Raw genomic sequence first — 11,549 nt, 5'->3', positions numbered from 1 at the left:
CTCATGTCCCGGACGAATCCATTCCAAAAGAACACGGGGTATCGATGTCACTTTGAAAGGAGACCCGTGTGATTCCTACCGCTGGGGGCCCGCTTCATCACAGTAGGTAAGAAACATATTTAGTATGATCCTAATCTAAACAGTGAAGTCTGTAGTGTGTCTCAATTGCATAGGTTTCTCTTAGTCCTTCTTAGTTCCTCTTATTATTACTTACTTAATTTTTTTTATTATTTATTATCAGTGTTGGGCGTAACGCGTTGCCGTAATATATCACATTTAGGCAGTAACCGAGTAATATAACGCATTACTAACTATATTTCGGTAATATTATTACAGTTACTGAGTCCGGTAACGCGTTACAGTCATGGACATAATAAAGGATGGACCACGGACTGGAAAGTGGCCGCCCATTCATTCATAAACAAACTGCTCAGTGGCGCAGGGTAACATACAGGAGCGATTTGCTTCCGCGTTATGGGGCCAAGACACGTGGCCTAGTCCGTGACATACCGGATGCAGAAATATAGAACGCATGCGTGCCCATCCCCCCACTCCGGTCCAACAACAATATAAAATGATACCGTAATGCACCTGTTCTTTGTCTTTGGATCTTTTGAATAAATGGATCAATACATGATGAATCACAATGATCGCAAGCAGAGGACCGTGAGAGTTATTGAGCAGCAGATGAACCAGTCCAAAAATCGGACACGTTAACGGAGCACTGAACTAGGCCCTCTCGGATGCCATTTGTTTCACTACGACTCCTTTCAGCTGCACACCCCTCTTCCCCAGCGAGATAACGGCTAATAAAACGCTTGAGGTGGCGTTTTGAGGACATGGCATTTAAGGTAATTATGAGCCTTTGATTGATATCCAGACATTTTTTGCGGAGATACATTCCTGTTCCCCACTTGTATTGGAGTGAACGGAGATATCTACTTCTGGGTCCCATGATTTGAGGGACCCGTCCACAGCCCGCTTAAACAGCTGCAATACCAGGCTTGGCCGCTGAGCACTGGTGGATTGCGGAAGTATGCAGTGTTCCTGGGGGCTTGGTTACAATCCGAGCCACACAAACTCCAGCCCTTGTTTGGCTGTATATTTAGTCTATTAAGACTTGGTTGTTTGGTCCTAACCAAAACATTAATAGGCTCTAAGCATAAGTTCCTTGTAAAGCCTCTGTTGGACTGAAATGTTGAATGTGTTTCATTATTTATGCTGTTCTCATGCTCTTTTTTATTACTGCTATTTACTGCTATTTCAGGGCAGGATATATGCTCGGGTTCTAAAATACTTACAAAACATGCCCTGTCTGGTGGCTGTTAGACTTCATTATTGAAGTGCACTTTTATTTTATTATTGAAATAGTATAAACTATTAACATGTTTGATTTCATGGGAATCCAACTTTTTTGTTAAATGTTTGTGTGGCTGCACTTTAACTCAGGAGCTAATAAATGAGGCATAGAAAAAGAGTTTGTGTCTTGTCGTGTAAAGGTTTTGGTTGTTTAATTATTCTATATCATAACATTATTGTAATTCAGCTATTCATGGTACACACTACATGCAGATACAATATAGACCTCATTAGACTTTAATGTTTGCCCCCCCCCCATCCGCCTTGTCCTGAATGTTGATTTTGGTGAAAGTAATAAATAACTTATTACTTATTACTCTACACAGAAGGTAATATTGTAAAGAAACTTATTACTTTCAAATGCAAGTAACTAGTAATATGAAATATATTACATTTTGGAAGTAACTTGCCCAACACTGTTTATTATTGTGATCTATGCTGCTGCTTATTTTTTTTTATTCATATTTTTACTTTACTTTATCTTGAATTGTTGTTTCGATGTGGCTGTTGGGGAACCAAGCCTAAGAATTGTACCCTTCTGTGCTTGTAAAATAAGATTTAATAAAATGAGTGACTGCAGTACAAAGTAGGAAGTAAAAATAGAAATGCGAGTTAAAACGCAGCCGTGGTCTTCCTCGCCGCTCTGAGGGACATCCACTCATCGGCATGTTCAAGTTTGATACACGTGACGTTTATATTCACGTTTTGTCGTTTCATTCTACTGAAATGATCAGTTGAAATTGTTGTTTCCTAAATTGAAATTTTGTTAATGGATTTGTTTTAATGGATGTGTGTGCAGGGCCGTGGCACCAAATCCTGGGCCCTGTATATAAGAGGTACTGAGAGCAATTGTTGACGGGGGGGGGGATAATTCGAAGTTGCCATGGGCCCCCCTTCTGCCTTGGGCCCCCCCAGGACTGCCTCACTTTCCCCCGCAGTCCGTCGGCCCTGTGTGTGTGTGTGTGTGTGTGTGTGTGTGTGTGTGTGTGTGTGTGTGTGTGTGTGTGTGTGTGTGTGTGTGTGTGTGTGTGTGTGTGTGTGTGTGTGTGTGTGTGAAACCCGGTATCACGCCAAGGCGTAAAATAGATACGTTTGTCCACATCGCAAGGCGTGTTCAGGGTCACGCTTTGCTCGAGCAAAGCGTCACCCTGAACACGCTTTCTCCATTCGAAATGAATGGGGGAATAGCACCAACAGGGGGCGATACGTTCTCCTAGCATTTGGTGAAATTGTTACGTAGCCATATTAATCGTTATTAACTGAATGGGAAATGCAATATTTTAGGACAGATACACCAATAAACGTGTTTCTAATGACATTTCTAGCGAGAAATGTACATTTTCCTTGCATAATCTTCAGTCAGTGAATGTGTATGTTCTTTATTAATCTTTATTATCTGAATGGGAACCCCCTCTCAGAAGGCCCGCCCCTTCCTCCCAAACCCTGTGACGCTACAATATCATCTGGTTAGAAACACGTTTATCTGAGAGCAAACCCAGTCGACAAAAGCTTACGTTGACAGTGTACGTTTTTGTGAACACTGGATTACGTCGCATTTCAACATAAAATAGCCTGTTAAGCACAGATACACACACGCACGCACGCACGCACGCACGTGTAACAGACTTCGATCAGCCTGTTACATTAATGTTCACAGGTCTTCGTGTGACTAGTTGGCCGATAATGCAAAGGAGACGTGGAATGGATCTGACAGCATTTATTCCCCTTCCAAACTGTAACATAGGACAACAGGGTATATCACACGCGGGCAGTTGGAGATAACGCTGACATCCCCCCTTTCCAAACTGCCGAACGAGAGCACAAAATAATAGAAGACAATACTGTGATCGTATAGTGTGTACCAAGTATAATAAATGAAAAAAATAAAAATACATGAATAATTATAAATTAAATACTGACAGATCTTTAAATATTATTAACACACATACCTGTAACATAGGACAACAGGGTATATCACACGCGGGCAGTTGGAGATAACGCTGACATCCCTACGACAGCATAATTAGCCCGTTAGCTCCTACTTGAATACCTTTTCATTCAATTCAGATCTTATTACACTCATTTGCATATTTGCCGATCCGCGAACAGCGGAACCCATAGTAAACATTCATACACCATGAAAAATATATACTGTATGTGTCATGAAAACAATGAGACAACGGCTAAAACAAAACATTTATGATGTAGGACTCATAAATCCAACTTACCCCCTTTCCAAACTGCCGAACGAGAGGAAGTCTGGGCGTGTGCGACCCCAATTAGCGCCCCATCGGAACCAACAATAAATGACAAGTGGAACTGAATAAATAATGTACCATGTTACAGGTCAAACATTTGGAGACATTCACTATAAATATGTAAATATTTATATATAAATATATAAACCACACTATAAAACTGTTACATACTCCCCTCTGAACTTCACCAAATCATCACTACAAGTAAAGTGCTAAAAGACAGTCACTAGTGCCAGTACCACTGAACAAAGTATACTCCATAATATACTGCAACACATGTGTCACCCAACTTAAGGGAAAGTGACCATAGAGGGTTTCACAGACCCTCTACAGTGTACTCGCTACAGGAGTGCCTTATACACTACCTATATAATTCCAGAAGGATTACTGACACCCGACTTGACACAAAAAAATAAAATAAAATAAAGAAAATAAAATAAACTTTAGCACTCAGACTCTTGCTAGTGTGTCAATAGGTGTGTTTATGTAAATGTTCATGACATTAGAGCCCTAACTAAACTATGAACTGAACTATATTGTGTTGAGCATCTTGCTGTGTCAGGTTCTGAATCAGGCGATTCACCGGTTTAACAATCCTTCCCACACGGGTTCTAACTCGACTCACCCTACTACTAGGAGAACTACCAATAGAGAGCTGCACAGAGGCCTCAGATCCCTGATCTGCACTTTCACTAGCAGATACCCTGGACTCTGATAGGAAATTGCTCAGTTCACCAGTGTCCCCTGTGTTAAACTGCACAGCCAAATCCGTGTCCTGCACTTGTGAGTGCTCAGGTAACTTGTTGGAAGCAGAAGCCTCCGCCACCCAACTAGCAGTCCAGACTGACTTGTCAAGCCCTGACCCTAAACCATGTGACTCATCTGAAGGTGAATCGTCTTGTTCATTTCCTGACTCGCATGACTCGCTTAGGATTGATTCATCAACTTCCTTGTCTATCTCGATTGGCAGGAAATTAGCCAAGAGAAGCAAGTTGCGATGAACAACCTTTTCCTGTTCATTGGAAGTGTTCCTGACTCGGTAAGTATGGCACCTGGGATCAGCAGAAACAACAACGTATGGAATGGACCCCCACTTGTCAGCAAGTTTTCTGCGTCCGCGCTCCCCCTTATTCGCCAACAAGACCCGGTCACCTTCAACAATGACGTTGCCTTTCATATTCCTGTTGTACAGTTGAACTTGACGTTCCTGGCTCGTGAGAGCATTGACTTGTGCAGTAGCTATAGCCTATTTGAGATCTTGCCTCATCTTAGCAACATACTGATCATAGTCAGCAAGGTCACAGTCCCTTTCTGCACTCTGAAACATGACGTCAATGGGTAGACGTGGCACTCTTCCGTACATTAAATAGAAAGGCGCATACCCTGTTGACTCATGTGCAGTGCAATTATATGCAAACGTTAGGGTCTGTAACATCTGAGGCCATTTCTGTTTTGATCTTGGAGGGAGGGTTCTAATCATACTACCCAGAGTTCTGTTGAACCGCTCGACGTTGCCGTTTCCTAGCAAGATACAATGTTCTGTATTGCCCTTGATGACCTGCATCATCATGAATGCCTTGCAGCACTTGCTTGATTAACGAGGCTGCAACAACATACTGGAACCTTTTCTTTCCAGTCAAAGGATCTTTGCTCACTCTGTAGAGGAGCCCATCTAACGGCTTGAATTTGTCCCACTGTTTCAGCATTTTCAAAACCCTGCCTGTCTCATGAGCCCTTTCTCTTCTCGATGGTCGTCTACCACGAGTGACAAAAAAAAAGACCCTGGATATCACACTGTCTTGTTGCTGTTTGTCTTGTAGTTCCTTGATGGGAAATGCAGGTAAGGGACTCTGACCAGCAGGAATTAACTGCTGGACATCCTGTGCCAGCCAAGAGATGGCCCTCCCTTTCGGGCCCATCTCCCACTCAACATGACCCTCCAGCACAGCTTTTACCTCATCAGTGTCCAGCGAGTGATGTCCCAAGGTAGTGATGTGTGAGCAGCAACCGACTCCCTGCTGATTGGCACTGAATCGGAAGACTTCCTGTATGGTATTCCCCTCTATTTGCTTGGCCTCCTCAAGCAACGCTCCGTATGGTTCAGATACCAGCCTCCTGCTGACATGACTCTGAACGAAGGGCTGTCTGCTGAGGGCATCTGCGACAATGTTTTTTCTACCAGGAATGTACTTGATACTGAAGTTGTACGGGGCCAACTTCGCTACCCATCTATGCTCACACGCGTCCAACTTCGGTTTGGTGAGTATGTATGTCAGTGGATTATTATCCGTCCAGACAGTAAACTCGTGGCCTTTCAGCCAATGACTGAATTTTTCACAGACTGCCCATTTAAGGGCCAGAAACTCAAGCCGATGTGCAGGATACTTTTTCTGGGCATGAGAGAGAGACTTACTCGCAAAAGCGATGGGCCGAGCCTTGCTTTCCCCCTCTGGCACCTGAGAAATAACTGCACCCAGCCCGTCTAGAGACGCATCAGTTGAAAGGACAAAGGGCCGATTGAAATCTGGATGAGCTAACACCACTGATTCAAGCAAAGCTGATTTAAGTTGTTCGAACGACCTCCGATGTTCACCCATCCAGTCGCTAGGCTTGAGTTTCTTAAAGGAAGAAATACCCTTGGTCGGTCCTTTGTTCTTCTTCGGACCTGAAGTCAATGCAATAAGAGGCTTAGCAATACCAGAGCAGTTCTGAATGAAGCGCTGGTAGTACATCACCATCCCTAAGAAAGACTTTAGCTACTTTGGGGATGGTGTAACACCGTCATCCCCCATCAATGCTTCCTCAGACATGGTGGCAATTGCCTGCACCTTTTCAGGGTCAGTGGAGACCCCATTCTCATCAACGAAATGGCCCAAAAACTTGACACTTCGCTGAAGAAGATGGCACTTCTTGGGTGCAAGCTTTAACTGATGTGCCCCCAACCTGCTGAACACCATCTCCAGGCGCCTCAGAGCCTCCCCCTCATCCGGCGCAAAAACCAAGAGATCATCCAAGTAGCAAAGCAGTGTCAAATAATTCTGGTCACCAAAGATGTTAGTCATAAGGCGCATAAAACTGGCTGGCGCATTACACAGACCCTGGGGCATGCGATTGAACTCATGCAGCCCCATAGGCGTGGTAAAAGCAGTCAGTTTCTTGTCGTCTTCGCACATGGGAATATTATAATACCCAGATGTTAAGTCCATAGTGCTGAAAAATGCACTGCCCCCCAGAGCAGAGAGACAATCAGCCTGATGAGGTAACGGATGAGCATCTTTGACAGTTCTGGAATTCAACCAGCGATAGTCGACACACACCCTCAAATCACCGTTCTTCTTCCATACGAGTACCAGGGGCGACGCCCACTCACTGGAAGACTTTCGGATAATTTCTTTTTCCTCCATCTCAGACAACACTTGCCTCAACTTTAGGTAGTGCCCTGGCGGAACACGCCGGTACGGGAGTCTGAATGGACGTGTGTCCGTGAGGTGGATTCGATGGACAAACCCAGGGGCTTCACCACAGTCTAACTTGCCTCTGGAAAACACACCCTCATACTTCTGCAGCAGGTTGAATAACTGCTCTTTCCAGTGAGGTGACACATCACACGAGTCAATGTCAATATCACCCAGTCCAATTTTCTGCAAGGCATCGCTGAACTGAGAGACAGACGGGGGTGGGAGAAGACTACCAGTGTCAGCAACACGGATGTCCTGGCTGTGCACCTGCAAATTCGTCCGAGGGGTGTGCACCCCACTCATCTCCAAGTCCTCCAAAGCAACGCATGGGAACACATCAGCCACTTTGGCATTTCGCCTCAACGTAACTGGCTTGTCGCTCGGGTTGATGATTTTGACTGGCACCCATCTGTCTCCCGACATCGTAGCCACCGCTCTCCCAACCATAATATTCTTCTTGTGGGACTGAGAACGTGGTGCATCGACCAGCACGGCACTACCCTCAGAAACAGGAGCGCTCACTGGCAACCTAGCCCACACAAGATGTTCATGACGCGGCAGCAACGTCACAGCTTGAGTCAATTTAGCCGTGCCTATAATGTCAGGAATTACTTTTCCCTTCCATCGGTTAACTCCCGATAACATGTTCAGGAAATGTTCAACCTCTGAGTCATCTGTGGATTCAGGCTTGTTCATGACACGCCAGTAACTCAGGGTTTGTTTGAGTTGACAAATCAGATGTTTTATCACATTTGAACCCAGAATCATTTGATCATGTTGGCCTGGTACAATCAAAGTAGGTACACTCACTTCCTGTCCATAGACACTCATTTCTAACTGAAAGACACATTTCGGTGTAACTTGCATTCCTCCACATCCTACGAGCACAATGCCAGTGTTCATTTCACTACCCTGTGAGCACAAGCTAGCACTTCGTAGTTTCTGTTCGGCTTCCTCACTCATTGTACAAGCCATGGACCCACTGTCTATCAATGCGTGCAATGAGACTTGATTTTCCACAACAACATCAGTATAAAAGAGACTATCAGATTTCGCTAACTTATGTACATTCTGACATATTACCACCCTACCACTAGGGGCAGACTTGCAACTCTCTTCATAAATGGATAGCATGTCATCTTCAAGGCTGAGGGACTGACTAAACGCACCCACGCTGTTCCCTCCCACATGCGGGTGATTCAGTTTCCCTGGAAGGGTACAGTAATGTTGGGCTTAGTGGACCCAGACACTGTGCACTCTCTCCTCTGATGTCCAACTGCAAAGCATGCAAGGCATCTCTTCTCCCTCATACAGTGTGATCGAGTCGAGTGAGCTTTGTCGCCACAGACACGGCATGCAGTGAATCGCACCCAGGGCCCTGGCTGCGTAGCTGCAGGTGGGCTGGCCTGGTTGGTTCTCTCTAGCACCCTCTCTAACATACATAGGACATCCTCAAATGCACCCCCCTCTGCACCCGGGGACTCGCTAGGTCCGATTGGGCTGTGCGGGCTGGGCACGCTCTGACTCACTTCCTCTTTGACGTCCGCCATAGAGAAAGCAGCAGCTGCCGCTACTTGGATTGGCCTGCCTTTCCCTGACTTTCTCTTGGACACATGCTCTCTTTGATACTCATCGATCGCTTCCTGAACTTCCATAGCAGTCCACCTGCCAGTGCCCTTAAAGACACTGGCTAGCTCAGGGTCATTGCAGTTCCTAATGAACATCATGGAAATCTCAGCACTCGTGATTACCAACTCTCTGCCTGCATTTTCAGATGGCGGTCGGCTTGCTCTGCTGCTGTGTTCAACCGCACCCAGTAATCCACTGGATCCTCACCCATACTGGGTTGGGTGGTGTAAAAATCAGCTAAAGGTAAGCATGATGCAGGGCTCTCACTGAAGAATCGCCTGAGAATTTCATAAATCATTTCTGAATGGACCGCACTGTCAGGTGTTAAGTTACTCTTTAACCCCACCTTCACGATTTTCTTGGCCTTCCCCATTAAATGACTCAAGATCTCCTCAGGTTGATCTGAAGCAAGACAGTTCCTTTTCCTCAAATACACTTCCATTAACTCTATCCATTCCTGCACTGTACACTTATCAGAAGCTTCCCCTCTGAAAACAGCAGGTTCACGGACATCATGCTTGACGACCACGTTCACTCTGGAGAGATCCAGTGTGCTACTGCCGGGATTGTCGCCACCAACCACAGGAGAGACTGGGACAAATGATGGCAAGACAGGTGGACTGGGGGCAAACAGCCGACTGACTATTGAATCTCCTATTTGATTACCCAATTCAGTGATCAAGTCACGGAGATCAGCTGCAGGGTCATTGCCACTGACAGACACAATGGGCGTGGATGATATAGGCCCTACAGGGGATGTGACTACATGGCCTGTCTTAACCTGTGCATGTTCCTCACTATCACTGAAATGTGGGGGTAGTGTCTGTGAGAGAGAAGTGGATCCCACAGAATGCTGTGGGATGTCTGTGAAAGCCAGCTTCTTAACCTCCTCCCCTGCATAAACCAATAGGCCCCTGCCCCTCCCTCTCCCGACATAAGGTGTCACATTATCAAAAAAATCACGTCCACTGGCCATACTGTAAACTGAATATCGTCAACAGAAAACCAAAATTGTGTGTATATTCCCTCTCAATTAAATAAAATAAAAGTAAAAAGGAAAAGTAATTCCTGACATTATAGGCACGGCTAAATTGACTCAAGCTGTGACGTTGCTGCCGCGTCATGAACATCTTGTGTGGGCTAGGTTGCCAGTGAGCGCTCCTGTTTCTGAGGGTAGTGCCGTGCTGGTCGATGCACCACGTTCTCAGTCCCACAAGAAGAATATTATGGTTGGGAGAGCGGTGGCTACGATGTCGGGAGACAGATGGGTGCCAGTCAAAATCATCAACCCGAGCGACAAGCCAGTTACGTTGAGGCGAAATGCCAAAGTGGCTGATGTGTTCCCATGCGTTGCTTTGGAGGACTTGGAGATGAGTGGGGTGCACACCCCTCGGACGAATTTGCAGGTGCACAGCCAGGACATCCGTGTTGCTGACACTGGTAGTCTTCTCCCACCCCCGTCTTGTCTCTCAGTTCAGCGATGCCTTGCTGAAAAATGCACTGCCCCCCAGAGCAGAGAGACAATCAGCCTGATGAGGTAACGGATGAGCATCTTTGACAGTTCTGGAATTCAACCAGCGATAGTCGACACACACCCTCAAATCACCGTTCTTCTTCCATACGAGTACCAGGGGCGACGCCCACTCACTGGAAGACTTTCGGATAATTTCTTTTTCCTCCATCTCAGACAACACTTGCCTCAACTTTAGGTAGTGCCCTGGCGGAACACGCCGGTACGGGAGTCCGGGTCACGGCACCAGTTTATGTAACAGACTTCGATCAGCCTGTTACATTAATGTTCACAGGTCTTCGTGTGACTAGTTGGCCGATAATGCAAAGGAGACGTGGAATGGATCTGACAGCATTTATTCCCCTTCCAAACTGTAACATAGGACAACAGGGTATATCACACGCGGGCAGTTGGAGATAACGCTGACATCCCCCCTTTCCAAACTGCCGAACGAGAGCACAAAATAATAGAAGACAATACTGTGATCGTATAATGTGTACCAAGTATAATAAATGAAAATAATAAAAATACATGAATAATTATAAATTAAATACTGACAGATCTTTGAATATTATTAACACACATACCTGTAACATAGGACAACAGGGTATATCACACGCGGGCAGTTGGAGATAACGCTGACATCCCTACGACAGCATAATTAGCCCGTTAGCTCCTACTTGAATACCTTTCATTCAATTCAGATCTTATTACACTCATTTGCATATTTGCCGATCCGCGAACAGCGGAACCCATAGTAAACATTCATACACCATGAAAAATATATACTGTATGTGTCATGAAAACAATGAGACAACGGCTAAAACAAAACATTTATGATGTAGGACTCATAAATCCAACTTACCCCCTTTCCAAACTGCCGAACGAGAGGAAGTCTGGGCGTGTGCGACCCCAATTAGCGCCCCATCGGAACCAACAATAAATGACAAGTGGAACTAAATAAATAATGTACCATGTTACAGGTCAAACATTTGGGGAAATTCACTATAAATATGTAAATATTTATATATAAATATATAAACCACACTATAAAACTGTTACACACGCACGCACGCACGCACACACACACACACACACACACACACACAATGCATTTCGCTGCTAAAACAACAACTTGGGCTGCTTCTAGGACATTTTGGGTGGATTTTGAACGGTATGTGGGCAGTACGTTTTTTGCAGGCAGGACCTGGCAACTCTGCGCTGTTGCCCGAGGTGCTGAAATGCTCCGGAACAGATCTGGGCCCCGTTTCCCGAAAGCATCGTTGGTAACGAACGTCTTGAAAACGCTCGGAGCTAACGAGTACTCCAGGGGTA

General features: G+C 45.4%; 1 long non-coding RNA gene across 1 annotated transcript; it reads right to left on the bottom strand.

Annotated features, from left to right (window-relative positions):
* Nucleotides 1–3,052: 3,052 nt before the first annotated feature.
* LOC115547191 (uncharacterized) lies at nucleotides 3,053–3,652 on the bottom strand. The gene is made up of 3 exons (XR_003977337.1): nucleotides 3,588–3,652; nucleotides 3,309–3,368; nucleotides 3,053–3,092 (listed from the first exon to the last, which is right to left on the bottom strand). It is a non-coding gene; the product is annotated as an uncharacterized LOC115547191 (long non-coding RNA).
* Between the last annotated feature and the right edge of the window lie 7,897 nt (nucleotides 3,653–11,549).

This window comes from Gadus morhua, chromosome 1 (genome assembly GCF_902167405.1).
Source record: "Gadus morhua chromosome 1, gadMor3.0, whole genome shotgun sequence".
Lineage (NCBI taxonomy): Eukaryota > Metazoa > Chordata > Actinopteri > Gadiformes > Gadidae > Gadus > Gadus morhua.
This window is presented reverse-complemented; position numbering and strand designations above follow the sequence as displayed.